We start from the raw sequence: 21,666 nt of genomic DNA, 5'->3' as shown, positions 1-21,666 counted from the left end.
TTAAAGATGATAATTTAAAAAAAAATCTAACTGCCACTTAAACCAAATGGGCAAGACACCTAGATAGGAACATAAAATCAGGACATTGCCATTTCTATTCATGAATGCCTTTCCTGTTCTTAGCATAAAATATTTTTGATTGTAGATAAGTAAACATGCATCAAAATAGCAGCCTTTTCAGCATGGGACAGGCAACTTTGCTGATACAAATCAATCTGATGACTGCTTTTCCAGCTGTGGATATGGAGAGAAACAATGATAATAGCAACAGGTGAGACCACAGAGGGATGGCTGGCAAATGAATGAATAAAAGGAGAAACCACAAACTTAACTGGGATGTACTTTTATGCTCTTTTTTTCATGTAGAAGGAAAAAATATATAATACATGTTATGTATAAAAATATATATTATATACACAAAGTGCAGGAAAAATATCTTTTAAATTGAGGGAAGAATAGCAGTTTTTCTCTGACCTGGCTGAGGTTAATATTCTGGCAAATATGGGCTCCCATTAATGAGTGAACGTAGAGAAAATAGTCTCGGAAATCTGAAGGTCTCCTACTGAGGTAGAGCAGAGTGACATATGTTAGGGGCCCCGTGTAGGTGAGCATTCTGCTTCACAAAATCAGGTGTGCAACAAATGTGCACTTATGTATGATAAAATCAGTTCCCTGAATCTCCTCTGAGCCAACACTGCCTTTCCAGACTTGGGGAGTCGTGTTGTCCCCTCCCACACAACTCCCCATAGTTCTCCACTCAAAGGTGCCTCCCCCTGTCCCTTTTCTCTAGCTTACTGCCCCCGGTGACCTCAAGTTTTCAAAAACAAAGTCAAGTGACAGCAGAAAACCTCCCAGGGAAATGAAACACAACTGACTAGCTTTCTTCTTGGAATCCCTTCATTGGATATCAGTCTTCTCATCTGTAACAGGAGGAGTTTGAACTATAATTCTCTGAAGTCTAACCGCCCCCTTAACTGGGGGATCTGGGAATCTAGGATTCTGTGTTTCCTCTGGCTCTTCCCAGTAAGTGCAGGGACTGAAAATCATCCCAACCTTCTCAAACCAGCACACATTTTCAGAATCCTATTGTTCTAGGATGGGATGATGAGAAAGTTGAAACGCACAATAGAACTAGGGAGAGGAGATATGCACATGTAAGTCATCTTTAAAAAAAATAGATGTAGCACAGGCAGGAAGGAGCCTCGAAGTGTGAAGCAGTGAACCTTGTTGCTCTTCTTGTAGAAGCCGTGATCAGCAGGGAAAGCAGGACCCAGGTCACCTCCCCTTTTCTTTCCCTCACCCGTACTCAGAATCAGTGCTCATCTTTCTTGGGAAAGAGTCTCTTCCTGGAAGTGAGACAGATAATATTCTCTGCACTTTGCAGATGAGAAAGCTGTGAGTCAGAGAAGTTGAGCAGTTTGCCCAAAGTCACACCGTGTCCCTACTAAGTGGCAGAGAGGGACAAGTAGGAGATAAGAGTTGTCATTTGATAGGATCTCACTTTCCTTGGGCCCCTGTGCCAAGAGCTTCTGGGATCCTACCTGCAACAAACATTCATGGACTGGACTATTCTGGCCCACTTGAGTTTCCCCTGGAGCCTTCTAGCTGACCATCTCTTAGTATTGGCTGAGCTCTCAGAGTTTCCCCTCCGTAAATGCATGTGACAATCTCTGAGCCCATGCCTCCCAGGGATGGCAAGATAAACGAGATGATGAAGGTGAGAGCCAGATGAGCTCTTCTTAATGACGGTGTGAAAAACCCATCCAAGTACTAGCCAGGCCCGACCCTGCAGAGCTTCCAGGATCAGATGAGATTGAGGGCGTTCAGGGTGCTACTCACTATTAGATGGCAACTAACGCAATAGCACTCATGTGCACAATAGGAAGTAAAACCCAATGGAAATCAAACAGGTGGGAGGCGGGGAAGAGGGGATAGGTGAAATCATACCTAACAGGTACAACATCGCCTATTTGGGTGATGGGCACACTTATAACTTTGTCTCAAGCAGTACGAAAGCAATCCATGTAACCAAACCATGTGTACCCCTATAATATTCTGAAATCAAATCAAAACAAACCTCCAAACCCCCCATGGGGTACTACAGTGTTATTAACATGCAGGGGCTGCAGAGTTACATTTGGCCCAATTCTTATACCCTCATTTTTTTTAGGAAGGAAACAGATAGGAAATCTGTGTTTCCTAATAAAGAAACTGACAACAAATGTGTTTTCACTTTCAAACAAACCCATTATATACAAATCCAATTAATAGGAAAAGTATACCAATCAGGGACCTATATTTATAAGTACTTTTCATGGAGCTAGATTTTATTTAAAAAAAGACTTCTTCAGTGTATTTCGTGCTTTGTGGCATTTCAGCAAAATTGGAATTGTAAAACAGTGATTTACTCAAAGGCTTTCAAGGGCACAGCTCTGGCATAAAGGGAAGTGCAAGTGAAGTTTCTAGGATACCGCTTGAGACTTCGGCAGTGCTGCCCACCCAGGGTAAGATTCTACCAACCAACTGCATCACTTGCAAATGCTGGAGGCTGTTGCCCTGGTAAAGCGACTAAGAATAATACCTGGGTGTGAACCAAATAAGAAGGGGACCACGCTTGGCGGAGAGCCACTGTGCTGCAAAGGGGGGGTGCTATTTGAGAGAGGTGGGAGCAACATCTTGAATTAGACTGTCCACGTCTCTCATGCGAATCCTCAGAATTGCCAGCTCTTTTTGGGTACCCACAAAGCTTCTGCTTTGATGCTAGGCCTTTTAGGGCCATGAAGAGGGTAAGACTAACTTTTACATTTCAATTTTTACCTTTTCCCACAGAGTTTACCACTAAAACTCTTCCCAGCTGTGGCCTAGAGAACTTATTTTCCTGGTATTACCTTTTCCCCAAACCCTGTTTACCCCTGCCTCCCAATCTGTTCAGTAACCCTATTTAAAATGACCGGATAATTCTTCTTGAGGGTGCTGATAGCCCTAATATGTCAAAGTCTAAGGTTTTGTATTAGTAAACATTGGGCATCTTCCCTTTTAGATTAAAAATTAATCCCATAACTTAATTGAGCCATTTTATGTTTATTGGTTGCTGGGTTACCTCTCAGGTCTTACCCTTCTCTCACATCTTCTCTACAACATCCCAAGAAACAGAAGGGACCCAGTTAGATCCTGAACCCCCCCGCCCCCCCACCTTTTTGCCTAAACACTGGAGATGACCAAGGATCAAATTTCAAAGTTCTCAGGCTATCCCCAAATTTCAGAACATCTCAAATTTAAGACCTTGAAATGTCAAAACATCCTTTGGTCCACAAATCCAACTACATTCCAACAACTTTTGAGTGCTCTTCCTGATTCTAGAATGAACAACATTGACCGAGAGCACCCTGTTGCCTAACCTTGACAATGATCCTGTTGAGACTATAGCAGAGGAGAAGTAACAGAGCACAGGACTGGAGTTATGAGCCCTAGTCCCGCAGCCTTGGGTACAGTGCTCAACCTCTCAAGGCCCCAACTGTTTCTCATCTGTAAAATGCCAAAGATTCCTATTCCCCACTATTATTGTGGAAGATCAGCAAGATACAAAGTGCCTGTTCTGGGGTCTGGCCAATAGTGCTACCTCATGGTCACCTTGAACCTGAATCTCTGGATTGAGAAATATGAGCCATTGAATTCTGATCCCAAATATTCTAAGAAATTTGTAACTCCCCAGCCATATGTTGCATTTCAAATCCAAGTATCAAAAAAGCCATGTAACGGAACTAAAATGTGGGTTTATTCTGTAATTTATGGTATAATATATATGCATATGTATTTCACAACTATATATTTATACTTCTAGGAAGAAAGACTTTATAAAAATTTTTATGTCAAATGAGGGTATCTGCTCATTTTGTATGGAGGACACACTGCTTTGTTGCAGAGAGCAGAGGAATGACTTGCTCTTCACACCCTAAAATTGAGTCCACCAGGGCTGAAACACAGGCGCTCAGTAGCCAAGGCTTCTGTCCAGCTGGGCAATAAATTCTGGCTGCCCCTGATAATCACAGGGACTGGCTCCTGGTCATAATTTTTATGTCATTATCTGCTCCTGGAAATGCATGAATGATTCTGGCCTTTAAAAACAGATTTAAGAGGATGCATTTATCTTGACATTATCAGCCTTTTAAAGATCATGCAGTAGGGCCTGTTGACCTTTCTGTCTTAATGGTGAGTTGCAAAACAGTGGGATAACGTTAATGGAAGGAAGTGTGAAAGAATGTGTACACAGAAGCAGCCCCCGTGCAGGGGCGGAGTGGGAAAGGGATGTTTAGGATGACAAAGGAAACTTGCCTTATTCCTATGGGAATTGAGGAATCCCACGTAAATAAATGGAAGCAAAGGCGTCACAAACTGGATTCCACTTCCGTCTCTGCTCCGTCTCTGCTCCAAGGACCTCTGGTCCCTGGGTACTGTGATGGTTAATTTTAGGTGTCAATTTGACTGGATTAAGGAATACCTAGAAACCTGGAAAACGTTATTTTTGGGTGTGTCTGTAAGGGTGTTTCCAGAGGAGACTCACATGAGAGTCAGAGTGGACTAGGAGAGGAAGACACACTGTCAATGTGGGCAAACACCATCCACATATTGGAGGTTTACAGAGGACAAAATACAGAGAAAAGGCAAATGAGTTGATCTTCCTGCTGGAACTGGGATACATTCTTTCTCTCCCGCCCTTGGACAACAACTCTGGGTTCCCCAGCTTTTGGACTCCAGGACTTATACCAGGACCCTTTCCTCCTTCCAGGTTTTCAGAACTTTGGCTTAAGACAGAGTTTCACCATCAGCTTCCCTAGTTTTGAGGCCTTTAGACTTGGACTGAGCCACACTCCAGGCATCCCAGGGTCTTCAGCTTGCAGATGGCTGGCCTCTTGTGGGACTTCTCAGCCTCCATAAGCACATGAGCCAATGCCCTAATAAATCCCCTTTCATGTATCTCTCTCTATATATATATCCTAGTGACTGTCTCTCTGGAGAACCCTGACTAATATGAGTACACATCAAGGCATGAGTCAAGAGAAATATCGTATTTGTCTTATTAAACAGTTGACAATGACTCCAACTTTTGAACAAGTAAAGCACAAACACATTTACTTACCTGCATCTGATAATGTAAATGTCTACACTTTTAAAATATATGTGATGTTGATCAATTCATCATTGTATACTGGGAATGACACGGGATTCTGTCTCTAATCATAAGAAGGATTCATACAAACCTCCTCCATTCTCTAGTTCTAGAGTTTCCCAAAATATTTAAGAAAGAAAAACCACAGGTTTTTAACATCTTAATAACTAAAGACGATCACAATTATGAAGTTTTTCACACAGTTCCTTCGTCATATCATGGGTTCAGTAAGTGCTAGTATCTTCTCTCTCTCCCACCATCCCCAACCTTCCCCTTTGCACTAACTTGCTTCATCCACAAATGTGGAAAAAACTAATAAAGTCGATAAACATTAGGAATTGAGAACGTCTAGCTGCCTTGCAATCTTTGAGATTTAGTTTTACCATGACCACATTTTCAGTGCGACCCAGAGCTTTAACAGAGGAAAAGAAATTTGAAATTGGAAGCACTCTAAAAAAAATACAGGAGCTGCCACGCGCACAGTAAACATTTCTAATTTCATACGCACAAATAAACATGGATTAAGTTAAAAGCACTGACTGTTCTGCCTTCTAAACCCAACAGGGAGGTCATATCAACGCCCAAACTAAAACGCACAATTCTATGCTTACCCACTACCACTACAAGCGCAGTGAACGTTTTTAAATCCCAGACATTTTTAAAACATATAGTTGGGTGTATGATTTTCTATTAAACCTAATACAGTGAAATGGGCCACAATCTAATAGGAGCAGGTGAACTGGTATTTCCATGGTAACCAAAGGCTACCAATATCACTTTATTTTTATTATTTTCATTTTGCAAGGAACCTTCCTTGAACAATTCCTTTTATGCATAGATCTACCTGATAGCTTTACTGAATAATTCTAATCCATAAGGCTTTGTACCTCTTTTTGCATGCTGGACACACTGACTTATTATTCTCATTATCTCATGAAACTCAACTGTTAAATAAAACTTGAAGTAAAAACAGAAAGATGACTCTATTTTCTTTCTGTTACTGACTTCATGGTGTCTTCCCCTTGGCAGAGTACTCCTAAGGAAATGGAAACACTTCCCACTGCAGAGAAAGGGTTCTTTATACTTCTCCCTGGCCAAGATTTTGGGCCAAGTCCAGACCCATGAAAAGAGGGTAAAACGTGACTGAAAACTTTCCTTCTGGATGACAGAAGAGTGGCTGGCTTGAAACAAACATTTAGTGCCTAACCACTAGAAGTCAGGCACATTGGGTAAAGAGATCACTGGTCTAGAAGATCTCAGATTTGCAAGGAGGGAAAAATGGGCAAATATGAGATTGTCAGTAAACTCCAAAAAAGTCCATAATGGAGTTAGCATCAGGGTCAACACTCATTCATTATCCAAATAGGATCACCTCTGAGAATCAAAGGAGCAGTCTTAATAATTATGCAAGGACAACTGACATAAACACTACCCTCCGTTAGTTCAAAGTGCTTTGCAACACAAAGCAGAAAGCAGCACCATGCATTTGGAAGAAGGCAGGCCCGCAGGGGTTTCAGAGGAATTTTTGATTTGGATTATGAAAAAAAAATAATAGGTGTTAAGTAGAGAAACAGATGAACATGTCATGCAGAATCAAATGGCAAGCACAAAGATGTAAAGTTGTAAAATTGCACAGTGTAGCTTATTCCAATATGAACTCAGAAAACAACTAGCTTGATGCAGAACTCAGAGAAAACAACTAGAAAATTCCATTTAAGCTTCATCACACTGAAAAAAATACAAAAGCCTTATAACAGCAAGTACTGATCAGGATATGGATTGATACCGCATGTATGGGTACAGCTAGTTGGGAGAGCACTACAGAAATATCTAATAGAATTGGGGATGTTTATACCTTATAATCCAGAAATAAAATTCCTGCTATAAACCCACATGTGTATCCAAGAGTAAATACAGAAGGAATGTTCATTACGTATTGTTTATCACAGTGAAAAATTAGAAATAACTTAAGTGCTCATAAATAGCACAATGGAAAAATAAATTATAGTAAATGTATCTAATGGACTACTATTCAAGCAGTTAAATGAACTAAAACCCAATGTATCTATCAAAATAAATAAATCTCACAACCATATTAAGTAGGAAAAAAACATGCTGCAGAAATATATGTGCTATAGGACACCTTATCGATGAAGATTAATGGCATGAAAATAGCACTATAAATTGTTTAATATGTATATACAAGAATAGTAAAATTACATGATAAAAGGCTTGCATAGCTATTGTAAATAATGCTGCAATGAACACAGGAGTGAAGATCTCTCTTCTAAATCATACACGTACAATGAAATATTATTCAGCTTTAAAAAGGAAAGAAATCCTGCCATTTGCACAACATTGATGAGCCTTGAACACATTAAGTGAAATAAGCACAGAAACACAAACACTGTATGACACTGAAAAATACCATATCATCTCACTTACATATAAAATCTAAAATAGCCAAACTCATAGAAACAGAGAGTGGAATGGTGGTTGCCTGGGGCTGGGGGAGGGCAAATGGAGAGGTATTAGTCCAAGGGTATGAACTTTCAGACATATAAGGTGAATAAGTCCTAGAAATGTACTGTACAGCATAGAACCTATAATTAATGATACTATGTTATATACTTAAATATTTGCCAAAAGGGTAGATCTTATGTCAAGTGCTCTTATCACACACACACAAAATAATAATGATCATGAGGAGAGCAGAAAGAAACTTTTGGGGCTGATGGATAGGTGTATAGCATAGATTGTGGTGATGGTTTCACGGGTGCAATTCTTATCTCCAAACTCGTCGAGTTGTATATGTCAAGTATGTGTAGTCTTTCCTATGTCATCTGTACCCTATTTTTTTTTTTTAAAAAAAGCTTGCACAGGTATGTGAATACAAAAGTTTGAATAGTGGTTTGTTCTAGGTAGGAAAGAAAAGGAAGAGGATTAAGAAGTACACAGATACCTGTAACTATGATTGGCACCTTTATTTCTATAAAGGGGAAGAGAGAAATGTGGAACAAATAAGGCAGCGTTTTTAGATCTGAGAGAGCTGGGAGATGGGTACATGGGAGTCCACGATATTTTAGCGTGATTAGTGGGAGTCTGAAACCAGACTGAGTCCAATCCAATCCTGGTTCTACCACTTCACTAGTGCATGACCTTGGTAGAATGACATTACCTAAGTCTGAATTCCTTACTTATAAAATATGGCTAATAACACTGGTATGAGGACTGAATAAGTTAGTGTTTGAAAACCATTGGTGGACAGAGCAAGACGTATCTGTCTCATGACTGGCAATCCACTATCAATCAGAGAAACCACAAGGGGCTTGTAACAAAGGAATCAAGAACTGAAAGTTTCCTCCGTGATCCTGTCACTTAGGAAGCTGGCAAAACCTTTCCATACAAAAACAGGCCTTGGGTAGAATTTGGCTCATGGACTCTTTAGGCTGTGGTTTGCCAACCCCTGGGTCTAGTGGTTCTCAATGATTGCCATGAACCAGAATTACCTGGAGAGCTTGTTAAACACAGGTTGCTAGGCCCCACTCCCAGCATTCTTGATTCAGTAGGTCTGGGGTAGATGCTGAGAATTTGCATTTCTGACAAGTTCTCGGGTCATGCTGATGTGCTGCCGGGCCAGGGACCGCATTCGGTGGACCACTGCCATGATCTAATTTTCTTATTTTGTACATAAGGAGAATGAGATCAGAAACACTGATTCAATTTCTCATGTCAGCAAGCAAGAGAATTGAGGATTCATTCAAAGTATTATTTATTCTAAAAAATTCACGTGAAGTTCCAGCTGTATCCTGGGTGTCGTGTTAGATTCTGGGTATGAGAAGATAAATGTGACATGGTCCCTGGCTTCCAGGGGCTTGCAGTCTAATGGAAGGAATGAGATAATAGATGACATAGTATGCAAGACTCCTCGGGGCATAGGAAACAGCAGGACCACAGAGAATTACTTGGCTTCTTGAAGGAGGCGACACCTGGGGTATCTTGAAAGATAAATAGTAATCAACCAGTCAAAATAAGCAGGTGACAGGAGGAAATTCCACGCAGGGGGACCAGATTGTGCAAGGCATGAGGGAAGCAACATAGCATCATGCTTAACAGCAGGAATTCTGGCTCTGCCACTTACGAGCTACAAGCCTGGGTACATTACTTAACCTCAAAACCTCAGTGTCTTCTTCCAAAAACAGGGACACTCAAAGAGCCTACCGCATTGGGTTGATGTATGGATTATGGAAAATGATGAATGTACAGTATTTTAGCATAGGCCTAAGACACAATTAGCCAATTATTATTAGCATTATTATCAGGCCAGTGATGTATCAGAGCATGATACATTCACAGTCATCAGTGAGCTCGAGTGTGAAGCCAGGTGGAGTGACGGAGGCAGGCAAGGCCAGCCAGTGAAGCACTCCGTCTAGTATGGTGATTTTTTACATGAAGGCAATGGGCAGGCAGTGAGGAATTTAGGCAGAGGAGCGGCATGCTAAAAGCCTGCCTTATAACTGAAGAAAAGAATGATTAAGATGAGTGATGTATAATCCTGAAAGTAGGGGCAGATTTTGAAGAAAAGAGATTGAGGTCAATTTTGGAGCTAAGTGGAATATCTAAATGGAAATGTCTAAAACTCCAAAGAAAGATCTTTGCTAAACAAATATGGGATCCCTCAGTTGGCAGATGAATGGATGGAAGTGAAATAAATCACCCAGTGATATTATGTAGAGAGAAGAGGATTCCTACCAATGCTTAAAAAGTCGGGATGGAGGAGTGGAAGAGAAGACTCATGAGATTATCCCAGTAGCTGAGAGAAGAATTTCAAGAAGGAGATGCAGTCAATAACACAGAGTGCTCCAGAAATTGAGCAAGATAAAGATCAGTGGACTTAGAACCAGGAGAAGCAATTTAAAACTCTGCTTTGTATTAGATGGAATGCATCATATACATTTCATAAAGAAATATAGATTTGCATATATAAGAAGGTAAAGAAAATAGACACAAATTAGGTCCAAGAGCAAAGTTTTCTCAGAAAAACAAAAAACAAAAAGCTCTCATTTTGAAAACCTCAAGAAGAATAAGGATTTGAATGCTTTACTTCCTTCCTCTGTCCAAGGACCTGTGTGACATTCCAGGCCCTCTGACCTGCCCCAGGTGACACTAGCCCAGCCTCACTTTGCCAGACATCCTTTTGTGACCACTGTCCTAGCGACGTGCAGAGCCTGTGTTTTTCCCACACGCAGCAAGGCTTTTGAAGCCTCCATGCCTCTGGCCATTCTGTTCCCTCAGTGTAGAATTCCCTTATCTTCTCCTAAAATGAGGAAAAATTCTACTCATACTGTAAAGCTTCATTCTTGTGCCGTATCAGACCCTCTTACCACCCTCCCATCTTCCACTACCCTCTGTCCCCACACTCTTTGTATCAATTTTTCACAACCTATACTTCCTTTGTGAAAGTGAAAAAAAACCTGTCTTGATCAACTTGTATTCGATTCAATTCTATTATTGTATCCATGCACCTGGTATATTGAAGTCACTCAATAAATAGTTATTGAGGGGATGGAGGAAACACGGTATCATGCTTAAAATACATTTTAAAATAATTTAGGGTAAGTATAAGAATATTAAAAAATATGCACATATACTGGAGAACTGAGTGAGATAAAGAGAACTGAAGTTTGGGGAGAGGAAGTAGGAGTGGGTAAGGCATCCATACTGCTGATGCCAGAACAGGTAAGTGTATAATTAAATGGATGGATCAAAATTAATTATTGTGTGGACAGTATTATGTGTTGAAAACTACCCTGAACAAGCTTTAATAACCTACACTTTGGTCATGACTCTTCCACTTATAGGTGAGGAGTTCCCTTGTTCAAGTCACTCACCTAATTTGAGCCTTGAGATTCTCATTCATAGAGAAATCACATCTGTCTTGTCTACTTGCTACATAGAGTTGTCATGAGAAGCAAATATAATTTGCAAGCATTTTGCCAAAACTGAAACAAGCCATACATACTCAAGACACAAATAATTATAGGCCCCCTGACTTCCTCCCATCCTATACTCTTTGAAATATTTCTCTCAAAAAATTTTTGCTAATCCTTTTCTTTTCGCCATAAGAATAATGTGATTGCAATTAAGTCCTGTTTAGAATTAATTTAGTAGAAATGGTCTCTTTCAAGAAACATTTCAAATAGTGCAGTAGAAATTTTGACTAGGGTGAGGTCAGAAGGCCTGTTCTGCCACACACCAATCGTGTGACCACATGGAAATAATTTTATTTCTCTTGGCCTCAAACTCACTTTCTTTACCTGTAAAATAAGCATGTAATTAAATGATCCCTAAAATCTTTTCCAACTCATGTATTTATTGACTCTTCCGAAATCCGTGTGATAAGGAAAACAGTTTAATTACCCCCTTCCATTTCAACTTGGTTTTTAGGAATCTGGAGATGTCTTTATTCCTGTTCCCGAGATAATTCTGGGGAAGAAAATACATATTAGACAAATTCCACTCCCTATGAGTATTCTTATTATAGCACTGAAATCCAGGATGAGTAACTTTCTCCTCTAAATATTAGATTGAGTTCACATTCTCACCGTTGACAGGGATTTAAAAAAAAAAATACTTCCATTCTACACAGTACCTTTTGTCAGCTGGCAGCTGATAGAAAATTTCAGGGGAGAAGTGCTCATCTTAAACAGCAGGCACTGGCATTAATTCAGGGAATGAAAGTTACATTGGTTTTTTAAAAAGTGATCTGAAACCAGCACGAATCTTCATCCAAAGCCCAGACAGATGGATGAACCAATGGGTTCCCTGTGATCATCTCTGCTACCCATATATCAATAGGGTAGGAAATAAATGTGTTTTAAATTACCTGTGGTTCCAGATATACCTAGAAATTAAATCCCTACATATGTGAAAAAAAAGTTAATACCTCCTTAAGCTGCATTAATAGAAGTCTGGTTTCCTTGCCATGGGAAATAATCAACCCCTTCACTCTATATTTAAATTAGAGTATTCACTTCTTGCAATCACATGCTAAGTGTAAAAGTAACACATTAAAGTTTGTCCAAGGAATAATGGCTAGTACAGTCAAAGAGTCTGAAAGTCATATTCTCTACAGGAAGACAGAGGATTGTAATTCAGATAAAAAAAAGACTTAAGGGAGACCTCATAATTGTTATAAATTATTTAGCACGATATATTCTATGTTATTCAGGAGAAAAGAACAGATAAATAGGAGGAAGAGGTATTTGGTTGAATGGCACAGAGAAGATTCCAAATGATCAAGCCCCCTTACATTAGAAAAGGTCTTCTCAGAAGGTGACACTGGACACAGAATGTGTGGAAGGAGAGGGCCGAGGACCATCTGTCAGAGATGATATGGCTGGGAAATAACAAAGGTTCTTTGTAGCATTAAGATTACCTTTTTACTCTTTTTGAAGATCAATTGAGAATGACTCCAAGATCAGTAAGTTAGAAAAAAATCACCACCTCCACTGGAGGGAAGACGTGGCTTTCATTCCTCACCTGTGAAAATGGAACTCTAATAGCAAACCAATGTCAGGTACTGGCTCTATTTATAAGGGTTTATGTTTGTTTTCCACTAATGATATTTTTTCTATTACAGGTACTTGGACCCTCAGATCATTTTCTATGATAGTAATTTGCTTCCTGTTCTGCCTTCAAAACGTGTCTGCATTCTACACATGTTTAATGTAAGTCTCTAATAGGGAATGGATGAAGAAATTTTCATTTCAGACCACCATGGAATGACACGGATGAGATCACCCTTATGCCTTAAACAATTAGATAGATAGAATAGTTATGTGAAAAATAGTTTTCAGACATTGGACATCAGTAAAACAAACAAGATGATGACCCCAATGGGTGGCCAAGGGCACGACCTGAAAAAATGTCTCCAGCATTTCAAAGCAGAAAAAGGGAGAATCCAATGGTTTCACCGAGTTGAGAAGACGGAGTTCAGAGTTTGGAGAGGCTAAGGCAGCTAGAAATTGTAGTACAAGCAGTGAAATGCAAATCAAAACCACATTGAGCTATCCCCTAACCCCAGTGAAAATGGCTTTTATCAAAAATTCCCTAAACAACAGATGCTGGTGTGGATGCAGACAGAAACGAACACTTATACACTGTAGGTAGTACTGCAAACTGGTACAACCTCTATGGAAAACAGCACGGAGAATCCTCCAACAACTAAAAGTAGACCTACCATTTTATCCAGCAATTCCACTACTAGGTATTTACCCAAAGGAAAAAACGTTATTTATCAGAAAGACACTTGAACTTGAATGTTTAATGCAACACAATTCACAATCACAAAGACGTGCAATCAACACAAGTGTTCACCAATTCATGAGTAGACTAAGAAAATGTGGTATATGGATACCATAGAGTTCTACTCAGACATAAAAAATGAATTAATTCCTTTTTTAACAATCTGGATGGAACTGGAGACCATTCTCCTTAGTGAAGTATCACAAGCATAGAAAAACAAACACTACTTGTACTGACTATTAAATTGGAACTAACCCAAAAGCACTCATGAGTGCAGATGAAAGTAAAACTCAATGGAAATCAAGCATGTGAGAAGGGGGAAGAGGGGATAGGTGAAATTATACCTTATGGGTACATTGTACACTATCTGGGTGATGGGCACAGTTATAACTTTGTCTCAAGCAGTACAAAAGCAATCCATGTAACCAAAACATTAGTGCCCCTGTAATATTCTGAAATTAAGAAGAAAAATAAAAGAAATGTCGTACAAGTTACTGAAGAGAAGGGAACTACATCAAGATGAAGTTCCAGAGATGTGCAGATGCATCCTTCAAAGTCCTTGGCTGAGTATAAATGCTAGCACACTTGAAGGAAGAATGCCCAAAGCCAGGGGATAAACATCAAAAAAGGTAACCACAATTTTTGAAGGTCACAAAAGGCTTGGAATAGTTTGTCTTCCCAGTAAGCAAAATGGAAATACACAGGTGTATAATATACATGGGATCAGGTAGAATCCATAGAATGGTATGATTTTGGTAGAGGATCTAAATTAGCCTTAGAATGATCTCTAGATCTACCCTAATGAAGTAAGGCTTCAAAGGGTCCAAAACATTCCAAGTAATGTAACTACATACTAGAACAAAATCCAACTGCAGAAAGGGAACGTAATAAACTCTAGCAACCAAAAAGTAATATTCACAGTATCTGCCATAATTCAAAATGGCAAGTCATACAAAGAAGCAGGGAAAGACAACCTGTACCCAGGAGAAAAATCAATTGATAGAAATAAATATAGAAATAACACAAATGATGCAACTAACAGACACATGAAAACAGCTATTATCATTATTTCCCATATGCTCAGGAGATAGAAGAAAATATGAATATGATAAAAAGAGAAATGGAAGTGTTTTCTCTGCAGCTACATTAAGGTATAATTGACAAAATTGTATATATTTAAGGTATACAACATGATGATTTATGTGTACATTGTGATATGATTATCACAATCAAGCTAATTAACATATTACCTCACATCATTACTTTCTGTGTGTGTGTGTATGGTGAGAACACTTAAGATCTACTCTCAGTGAATTTCAAGTACACAATATTATTTATTATAGTCACCATGCAGTACATTAGATATCAGAACTTATTCATCTTATAATGAAAGTTTGTACTCTTTGACCAACAATCTCCCCTTTCCCTGTGCCCCACCCTTCCCCCCACCACGTCAGCCTCTAGCAACCACCATTATACTCTCTGCTTGTATGAGTTCAACTTTTTAGATTTCACATGCCAGTGAGATCATACAGTATTTGTCTCTCTGTATCTGGCTTATTTCACTTAGCATAGTGACCTCCAAGTTTACCCATGTTGTTGCAAATGGCAGAATTTTCTTTTCATATTTAAATAATGTTACATTGCATGTGTGTGAATCACATTTTCTTTATCCATTCATTCACTGATGGACATTTAGATTGTTTCCATATCTTGACTTTGGTGAATAATGTCAATGAACATGACAGTGCAAATATCTCTCGTGGATACTGATGTCATTTCCTTTGGATATACACCCAGAAGTGAGATGGCAGGATCATATGGTAGTTCTATTTTTAATTTTTTCAAGGAACCTCCATACTGTCTCCATAATGGCTATACCAATTTACATGCTCATCAACAGCATGTAAGAGTCTTCCCTCTTTTCTCCACATCCTTACCAATATTCATTATCTCTTTGTCTTTTTGGTAATAGCATCCTAAAATGTGTTAAGTAATATCTCCTTATGATTTTAATTTGCATTCTCTGATGATTACTGATGTTTAGCACCTTTCCATCTACCTGCTGATCAACTGTATGTCTTTGGAAAAAGTATCTGTTCAGATCATTTATACATTTTAAAGTCAGGTTATTTGGTTTATTGTTAGGTTTTATTTGCAACTCTGTTGTATGAGTTTCTTGTATATTTCAAATATGAACTATTTATGAGATATACAGTTTGCAAATATTTTCCCTTGGTTTGTAGATTGCCTTTTCACAGCTTTTTTTCTTTGCTATGCAAAAGTATGTTAGTTTGATATAGTCCAACATGTTTATTTTTGTTTTTGTTGCATTTTTTGTGTAATAGCCAAAAAAAACCATTGACAAGACTGATGTCAAGGAGATTTTCTTTTGTGTTTTCATCTTGGAATATTACTGTTTCAGGTGTTACATTTAAGTCTTAATCCATTTTGAGTTAATTTTTGCATATGATGTAAATAGAGTCTAATTTTATTCTTTGGCATGTGAATATCCAGTTTTCCCAACACCATTTACTGAAGAGACTATCCTTTTCCCCATTGTAAATTATTGATGCCCTTATCAAAGATGAGTTGACTGTATTACATTGGTTTATTTCTGGACACTCTAGTCTGTTCCATTTGTCTATATGTCTGTTTTTATACTATACTGTTTTGATTACTATAGCTTTGTAATATAGATTGAACACAGGAAGTGTGACGCCTCCAGTTTTGTTCATTTTACTCAAGATGGCATTCGCTATTAAGGTCTTTTGTGGTTCCATATGAATTTTAAGATTATTTTTTCTATTTCTGTGAAAAATGCCATTGGAATTTTGGTAGGGATTGCATTGAATCTGCAGGTCACTTTCAGTGGTATGAACATTTTAACAATATTAATGCTTCCAATTCATGAACACAGGATTATTCAATGATTTGTGTCTTATTCAATTTCTTTCATCAATGTCTTACAGTTTTCAGTGCACAGATCTTTTATTGCCTTGCTTCAGTTTACCCATAAGTATTTTATTCTTTTTAATGCTTTTGTAAAATTAAGTTGTTTTCTTAATTTCTTTTTTTGGGTAGTTTGTTGTTTAGAGAAAGTACTGTTTTTATGTTGATTCTGTATCCCGCAATATTACTGAATTTATTGATCAGTTCTAAAGGCTTCTTGGTGGAGTTTTCAGGGTTTTGTAAATGTAAGATCATGTCTTCTGCAAACAGATGATTTAACTTCTTCCTTGCTGATTTGGATACCTTTTTCTTTCTTTTGTCTAATTGTCATGGCTACAACTTTCAGTAGTATGTTGAATAGAAGCTGTAAGAGTGGGCACTGCTGTCTTGTTGCTGATCTTAGAGGAAACATTTTCAGCTTTTCACTGTAAAGTATGATGTTAACAGTGGGCTTGTCATGTATGGCCTTTATTATGTTGAGCTACATTTCTTCTATTCCTAATTTTTGAGATTTTATCACAAAAGGAAGTTGACTTTTATGAAATGTTTTTTTCTGCATCTATTGAGATGATCATATATATTTTTTAGTATTCATTCTCTTCATGTGGTTTATCATTTTTATTGACTTGTGTATGTTGAACCATCCTTGCTTTTCATGGACACATTCCGAAGCATGATGTATGATACTTTTAATGTGCTGTTGAATTCGATTTACTAGTATTTTGTTTAAGATTTTTGCATCTATGTTCATCAGAAATATTGATCTACAATAGTCTTTTCTTTGAGTGTCTTTATCTGGCTTTGGTGTGAGGGTGATGCTGGTCTTATAAAATGAGCTTGGAAGATTTCTCTCCTCTTTAATTTTTTAGAATAGTTTGTAAGGCTTGGTATTAACTCTTCTTTAAATGTTTTGTAGAATCCACTCATGATCCAACTGGTCCTGGGTTTTCTTTGTTGGGAGGTTTTTGATTACTGGTCCATGTCCTTAATCATTGTTGGTCTGTTCACATTTTCTATTTCTTCATGATCCAGTCTTGGTAGGTTGTATGATTCTGAGAAATGGAAGCTTTAAAAAATACACAAAGATCTTCTAGACATGAAAAAGAAAAATATTTGAAATGAAAAATATACTTCATGACACTAATAGCAGATTAAACAATGCAGAAGATCCATTAGCTTGAAGAAATAGCAGTAGAAACTATCAAATTTTAAGTACAAAAAAAGAAATTTAAAAACTAAAGAGGCTGGGCATGGTGGCTCATGCCTGTAATCCTAGCACTATGGGAGGCCAACGCGGGTGGATTGTTAGAGCTCAGGAGTTTGAGACCAGACTGAGCAAGAGCAAGACCCCATCTGTACTAAAAATAGAAAGAAATTATATGGAATGCTAAAAATATATACATAGAAAAAAATTAGCCGGACATGGTGGCACATGCCTGTAGTCCCAGCTATTCGGGACGCTGAGGCAGGAGGATCGCTCGAGCCCAGGAGTTTGAGGTTGCTGTGAGCGAGGGTGATGCACCGGCACTCTAGCCTGGGCAACAGAGTGAGACTCTGCAAAAAAAAAAAAAAAAAAAAAAAAAAAAAAAAAAAAACAAAAAAAAAAACACCAACCCAACCCACCCAACCTAAAGAGAACCCCAATTACTTGAGAAACAGTATCAAGCAGCCTAAGAAACATAACTAGAATCTCAGAAGGAGTTGAGGCAGGAGAGGGAGTGGTAGTGAAAAACTGAAGAAGTCACAGCCAAAAACTTTTCAAATTTGTTAAAGACCTGCAAATCCAAGAAGCTCAAGGAGCCACAGCAGTTGGACATAAAGAAAACCATGGTAAGATGCATTATAACTGAATTGACAAAAATCAGGAAAAAAATCTTGGAAGCTATCAAATAAGATACATTATATAGAGAGATGCAGATAAGAATGATAGTAAACGTATTTAAAACTATGCAAGCTAGAGTCATCGATGCAGTATCAAATACTGAAAGGAAAACAAACTTATCAGCCTAGATTTTGTCACCCAGTGAAAATACATTTTCTAAATAAAGGTTAAATTTTTCAGAAAAACAAAATATGAAATTACTGACTGCCAAGAGATCTGCACTAAAAGAAATATTAAAGAAGCTACTTCAATCAGATGGAAAATGATAGCTGTGTAGGTGGAAATTTGGATCTACACAAGGAAATAAAGAACATCAGAAAAGTTAAATATGTAAGACATTTTTAATCATTTGTAATTTTTAAAAGATAATTCATGGTTTACAGTGAAAATAACAATGTATTTAATATAACAGGGTTTATAACATAAGTAGGAGTAAAATGTATGATATTAATCCCACAAAGCCAGGAGGAGGGAAATAGACATATACTGTTATAAGTTTCCAATACACTAATGAGAGCTTCAAAATACATGAAGAAAAATGGGTAGAACTGACAGAAGATCATGCAAGTCCACAAAGATAACTGGAGGTTTCAACACACCTCTTTCAATGATTGACATAATTAATGACAAAAATCAGTAAACATATAGAAGACCTGAGCATCACTTTCAACCAGTAGAACCTAAGTGACATTTATAAAACACTCTACCGAACAACAGAAGAATATACATTCTTTTCAAATGCACATGGTCTGCTTTCCAATTAGATCACATTCTGAGACATAAAACAAGTCTTAATAAATTTAAGAAGTTTTAAAATATACGAAGAAGTATTTCTGGCCACAACAGAAACGAACTGGAAATCAGTAACAGAGATAAATTAATACCACAGAAAATTTCAAAATATTTGGAATTTAATCAGCATATTTTAAATAATCCATGGGTAAAAAAACAATTGTAGAGAACAAGAGGATAGTTTGAACTGAATAAAAATTAAATCATAACATACTAAAATTTCTGGGTTGCTATTAATGTAAGTACCTGGAGGAGAATTTGTAGCATTCAATTCTTGTATTAAAAAAGAATGCGAGCAAGATGTCTAGCTTTCACCTTAAACTAGACAGAGGAGAGAAACTGAAATCAGAGCAAAGAAAAGAAAGGGCATAATAAAAATTGGAAGAGAAACCAATGAAATAGAAAACAGAAAGAGAAATAGATGATATGAACAACTGGTTCTTTCAGAAATGAATAGAACTGGTAAGCTTCCAGTCAGGAAAGAAAGAAAAAAAGGAAAACAAAAAGAAAAGGCACAACTGATCAATAACACAAAGAGAAGGAAGGACGTCATCACTGAGACAGTACAGACACTAAAAGTATAATAAAGGAATACAATGAATGACGTTATGCCAATCAATTTGACAACTTAGATAAAAAAGACCAATTCCTTGCAAACACATTCTATCACCGCTTGCTCTAAAAGAGGAATATGTAACCTGAATTGTCATAACTATTCAAGAAATTGAAGTAGTCCCTAAAAATCTTCTGGTAGAAATTTCTTAGGCCTAGATGATTTCACTGATGAATTTTATCAAATATTTAGCCTTCCAGAAAAAAGATGGAATACTTCTAATCTCATTCTATGAGACCAGACATAGAATTACTTTGATACCAAACCCAGAAAAGCACATTATAAATATTAAAAAACATTAGACCAATACACCTCTTGAACATAAATGTGAAAATTATTAACAAAGTATTAGCAAATGGAATCCAACAATATATTCAAGGATAATATATCATGGCCAGGTATAGTTTATCCCAGAAATATAAGGTTGATTCAACATCCAAAAAAATCCATCAGTGTAGTTTACCATATTAACAAACTAAAAATAAAAGACCACATAATCATCTCAATAGATGCAGCAATCCCTCTCCTAGGTATTTAATCAGGAGAAATGAAAATGTATGTTCACACACACGGAATTTGCAGAAGAGTATTCATAGAAGCTTTATTATAGGTAGGCAAAATCTGGAAACAACTTAAATGTCCATCAGTATGTGAGTGGATCAATAAAATACAGTAATACACACACACACACACACACACACACACACGCACACCATGGAGTATTACTCAGCCATAAACAAGGTGAACTAATACCTTTTGTAACAACCTGGATGGAACTGGAGACCATCCTCTTAAGTGAAGTAACACAAGAGTGGAAGAACAAAAACCATATGTACTCACTACTAACTTGAAACTTATAAACACTCACGTGCATGTATGATAGTAAAATTCAATGGAAATCAAGCAGGTGGGAGAGGGGAGGAGGGGGTGTGAAAATTCACACCTAAGGGTACAATACACACTATATGGATGATGGACACACTTATAACTTTGACTCCAACTGTACAAAAGCAATTCATGTTACCAAAATGTTTGTATCCCTGTAATATTCCAAAATAAAAAAAGCGTTTGTGATATATATATAATAAATCATTATGCAGAAATATAAAGGAATTAACTACTAATACTGCCAAAAAGATAACATGGATGCACCTTAAAAGCACCATTCTAGGGAAAGAAATGCCACAGAACATTATATATGTAGGATTCTGTTGATGTGAACCTCTAGAAAATGGAGAATTATGTTGACAGAAAGCATACCACTGATTGCAGAGGCCAAGGGGTAGGGAGAGTTGATCAACCACAACGGGGCCCAAGCGAACTTTTTGGGATGAGAAAAATGTTATATATCGTGATTGTGGGGTTAATCACAGTGCTGTATACACTTGTAAAAACTCGTGGAATTATAAACTTGAAATTAAAGAATTTTACTGCAAGTAAATTATACCTCAAAATAGATTTTTAAAAGACTGAGATTTTCACAATTCCTAGATTTTATATAGACTATAAAAACTCAATACCTCCTTTTCACAATTCTTTTTAAATAAAAGATGGATTTTAATAAAATTTTCACATTAAGGTAATACATGCTAATTACCAAAAAGATTAGAAAATGCAGAAATTTATAAAAAAAAATGGCCCTATCACCTAGAGATAAATGCTTTTTATATTTTGCAGTTTTCCTTCCAGGGTTATTCTTACATAGTTATGAGAGAATATAAAACAAAATTGAATCATACTGTATATTTGATTTCATATCTTGCTTTTATTACTAAACCTACAAAGTTAAAACTTAATATATGGGGTTTATTTTTCTAGTCAAAATACCCAACATATCTAGTTCCTAAGTATTGCAAAATAACTCTCTCCAACTCAAAGATAAATTCCCATTAGGAAATATGTTTTATATTGAAATATCATATTAGTAAAATGAAGCCTGAAAAAGTTCCATTT

Source organism: Eulemur rufifrons, chromosome 9 (genome assembly GCF_041146395.1).
Source record: "Eulemur rufifrons isolate Redbay chromosome 9, OSU_ERuf_1, whole genome shotgun sequence".
Taxonomy (NCBI): Eukaryota; Metazoa; Chordata; class Mammalia; order Primates; family Lemuridae; genus Eulemur; species Eulemur rufifrons.
This window is presented reverse-complemented; position numbering follows the sequence as displayed.